Consider the following 5,050-nt stretch of genomic DNA (forward strand, 5'->3'; position numbering starts at 1 on the left):
GCTTAATAGGTGTATTTAAAAAGACATTTACAGTAAAATGCTCTTGATCACTTGGTCCAGCAGCTGCAGCTTTTTACCTTTTCATCCATAATACAAATAAAGCAAACACTTTCTCCCACAAGTAGAAAGAAGAAACAAACAAAAAACTAGTTAACATCAGCCCACCCCAACCTGGAAAGCTTTTAGGTCACTTAGCAACTGTCACCTACAAATGATTAGCTCTTCTCTCCCTTGCTTAGGCCACATATTGTCTCAAAAGATTTGCACAACCCCCCATAACGTTTTCTGGAAAACAAATTTGAACCCTCTTTTTCGTCTCGACAGCACCATGTTGAACTACCATTCCAGAATCCAAATGGATGAATGGACAGAACAAGCAGGTCTGGAAGCTGACCCAGCTTATACGTATTACCGTACATTCATTCTGATCAAATCCATCCAAACATGATCAGGTCAGATCTCGCTACTGAAATGGCGTCTGAAATGAGTGCTGGAACAACTTCTGGTGGAGTTCCACTTGGACCGGCCGTTGCTCGGTTACCTGTGAACCGCCTAGGCTGGCAGTCAGGGATTTAGTCTCCGTCGATCAAATTCAGCTACCTAGACCACCAAGAAAGGGTTAGCCAATCATGCGCCACCGTGCTGTGACTCATTGGTTAGTGGTCCAGTTTGGAAGGATCCTGAAAAGATCTGAGGTGAAGGTTGGTCTGTAGGTCCGAGAACCCAGATGATAAAAAAGGTAGAAGCCAGTGAGCAATGTCTGGTTTAGCTGGCAACATTTAAGACGAAGATGGTAACTTACCCTGGATTCACACTGGAAGCGCCACAGTCATAGGCGTCCGGCTGCCATTGTTTATTGTCTATGGAAGCGCTGCGAGAGATGTCGGAGGCCACGGAGGTGTTGGAGGCATCCAGAGCATCAATATGAAGTTGAAAAATCTCAACTTTATGCAAATGAGCAGCGGCGACGCCGAGGCAGCGTCCAATCACAGACCAGGATTCCCAAAGCAAGAAGCCTCAGTGCAGATTGTACTTTCATGTTCGTTCACATGCACACATGAGCAGAGCTGTGCACTAACAAACTTATATTATCAGGAATTAATGTATTTCATCCAGCAAACTGACATTTTTGCTGATTTGACTGTTGTTTTTACCTGAACTGCTCATGTGAAACACGTTCAGGGGCTGTATGGTCCGAACGATTTTATTTGCTACATCATTCCAATGCGAAATAATTAAAAACCGTGCTTATTAATTACAAAACACAGTTTAAACATTATGACCCATTATGACCGGGACAACTCGCCGATGGTTGATGTTGATCCAGGACCAACCTTGTTAAGGAGCATCAAACTCACTCTTATCTACGTGGAAATAACGCCAAAATATAAAGAAGGCTTCCATGGTGAAATAGGTAACTGAAGATGTGCAGCTATATATAGATATGTGTAGACTATATACACTTTGGGCCTGATTTACTAAAGGTTTGCGTGTGTAAAAACGTGTGCAAACTTGACAGCACCCGCAAACCAAAGTGCCAGCTGATCTACTAACAGCGTGAAAAGAGGACTGCGCCTCTCAAATGCGCAAAATAGCACACGCTATTCATTTAGTACTTTTGCCCTGATGAATAATCAATATGGGGCGTACCCGCCAGAAATCACTAAATACTGGGAGGGGAAGATGCAAATTGGTCCATTTACCACGCGCAATGAGATTTACCAAGCCTGAAAGTTTTTGCAGGGATTGTGATTGCGTCTGTATTTAATACGTTCGAAAGGAAGGTGCTAATCTCCACATGCAAAAGGAGAAATATTTTATTTGAATGTTAAATCAAGTATTATTCAGCAAAAGGTTGCCACAGGAGGCACATTCATTTTTTTATTTGTGATAATAAATAAATCTCGTGTTTTCATGGAGAAAAAAGTGTTTCTTATTGTGCGCAGGTCTGCAGTTGTCATACCCCGGTGTTGTGCCGTATTCAGCACCCCTGCCGTGAAAAGCACCCCCTCGTCTGACAAAAATGATATTCTCATTCCGTGTCACGTTCTGTTTAGCGTCCAGTTTTGTGTTAATGATTCATGTTTAAATGCGCTCATGGATTCCACAATAGTCATACTTTCCCACAATCACAGTCACAGATAACAAAATCGGGTAAATGGTTATTGATGTCATTAATTAATAGCCTGCTTACTGTGTTGTCTTCCATAATATTTGTCAATATATATAATATAAACTCCTAAGTACGTGTTTGTGTGAGTGTGTATATATAAATATATTGAAGTGTCAGTGTGTTGTTTTTTTTCTTGGTCTACTTATCATTGAATATACGAGGGGGTGCTTTTCACGGCAGGGGTGCTGAATACGGCACAACAATTTGCCTCTTCCACTAATATCTCTAACTCCAACTCGTCAAATTTCATTTTGCGCTTGCAACTATATCCTGCTTTCCATCCAGACTCTCCATGGCGCAAAGTTTGCGCCGCAAACCAGAAGACGCGCAACACCTCATTTAAATACTGCTGTTTGCACCTGTTATCAATTGTGCACGCAATCTTAGTTGATCACCCGCAAAACACACAACAACAGCACGTGCAAACTTTTTCAGTGCACACGCAATTTAGTACTCTTTATTTAGGATCTTAGTAAATCGGGCCCTTTGTTCCTTCCAGTTCAGCAGCGCAGCTTGAAAGCCCCGCCCGTTGCAGGCGTCGACAAGCAGCGATGCAGGCATCCCGAGCCTCCACAGGTGATTTTTAACGCTTTCAGTGTGAATCCAGGGTTAAGGTCACTTCAGGTCAGAAGTCAGGCCAAGACAGTGTTCAGCAGCTACAGTGATGACAGTTGACCATCAACCACAACCACCTGTCAATCAAAAGACCATGCATGCATGTGACTTTCTATAACCTTACTTGATGAGGTACATAAGAAGAGCAGGTGAAGCAAAGGAGGTGGTATTCCAGTGCTTGTTGACAACAGACGGTGTAATTCAGGGGATGCAACTGTGAAGGATCTCTGCACCACAGATGCTGAACTCGTATCACAGATATTGGATTATTTCATGTAAAAGTTAGAGATGTATACAGCTTCTCTGCAGTCCTCTGCTGGACACAGCAGATAACCATCTACGGGTAATCATTTTACCTCCACCTACAAACACACTGCTCAGAGGCAACTTGTGCAGCAAAAAAAAAAAACAACCTCCAAGGAGATGGTCACAGGGAGCTTAAGCAACCCTGCTGGGAAACTTTGAAGCTGCAGGCCAGAATGTAGTCTATGATCCAAGTGGAAATGACATGGATGGACTTTGTTGGAACCGGTCTTATTATCCCTCCCAGACTGACAGGCAGCAACAGTCACTATCAGATAATTGTCTTTCAAAACTGTGCAATAATAGCATTCATAACGCAACGTGAACACTGTTGCACGACCTGTGTTATAAGAGAAGTACCCGGATGGTTTGTTACTTCTGGGAAAACGTCCATCGTACATCTGACCAGCCTGCCTCGTACAATATCCAAGTAACATCCGTCACTGCAGCAGAAGCCGGTCGGAGCCCGTCTCCTACTTGTGCCATAGCAGAGTTGTTGTCATGGTGGCATCGTACGTACCGACAAAACCATCAGAGTAGTGTGCACGAGACACTGCCTCCTACACCCACTAGGGGTCTAACGTGCAGAGTAGATACTTTTCTGTAACTATTCTGCCGAGGTTCTAAGCGGCTGAGTCGGCTGTATCTGACATCATCACACTACAGGACACCGATTGGTCGGGGGGTTGGAGTCAGACGTCTGAGTCAGGAGACGGAAATCAGCAAAAGAGCAACTCTGACGGATTCTTGTTACTTTTATACGACAGGCAATGGCAGCAAAAGTGTGTTCCATGATCCAACTCTGAGGTGCAGATGTTCATAAACCTGGTGCTGAGGAGAGAATTAAAAAGGGATCTAGACGGGAGATAAGGAACGACCAGATCTACCAGGATCTCTGTCTCTTCATAGCTGCTCACGGCTCCAGCTGGCTTTTCAGCAGCACAGAGACAAACTAAAAAAAAAAAGCGTTGCCGCTGGAAGCTTCTCTCACTCTCATTTTTTAATATCGAACACAAGCCACAGACCCAGCAGCACATCTATCATCTCCTCCAGGTTCTACATCTTTAGTGTTGTTGTCTTCGTTTAGATACACAATCAAATACGTCACAGCAGCTTCACTTCAACCTCCTATTTCTCATCTGTGTATTGAAAATAAACGAGGGCAAGACGAGTCGAGTCGGACTGAGTAGGTACTAGTGGACAAACACCAAAAGTAACACATGTATCATAAGAGTCACTATGAAGTACCTTGGGAGGTTCCACTGAGACCACATGGATCCAGAAAGGCGTTTATCCCAGGGTGCAACACTCACAGAGACGGGGATGACATGAACGCACAAGAGGGACAGAGTGAAACTAATTCCTCAGAGAATGGACACCTCTTACTTCTGCTCCAGGTGCTGGATTGTTATGGAAAAGAAACCAGGCCGAGTTGAGTTGAGCTGAGCTGAGATGAGTAGAGCCGAGTAGTTTCTGGTGGAAAAGTGCCATAAGTGAAGTACATGGTGCTGTTCCATGGGGGTTTCAGGAATGGTCTGCCTCTGCACTTGGCTTAGTTTTTGTGAGGACCAGCAGATTTTGATGGCATCCTAATTGTGTTTTAATGTAAAGTCTTAGTCTTGAAACCTTTTATTTTTCACACGACTGTGGATAAGTCCACAATGGTTATTTCAACCACCAGCTTTCTCCAGGTGACACAGTTTGCGCAACAGCTCTCTCTTTGTGGCATTTACACAGGTGCATTCACTGTTTACACTGCACAACCGGAGTAACCATCCACACACGTATTTACACACCTTCTTGTAAAAACACATACAACTCCACCATGGGAACCACAGACAAAATACATTCAGCGTGAATCAGACTGAATGTATCATTTTAAGTTTATTGTTGTTAAAAAAAACCTGTAACACCATGGGTGATTTGGTTTAGACAAATTTAGAGGAAACAAAGAGAGCT

This window comes from Cololabis saira, chromosome 3, assembly GCF_033807715.1.
Source record: "Cololabis saira isolate AMF1-May2022 chromosome 3, fColSai1.1, whole genome shotgun sequence".
Taxonomy (NCBI): domain Eukaryota; kingdom Metazoa; phylum Chordata; class Actinopteri; order Beloniformes; family Belonidae; genus Cololabis; species Cololabis saira.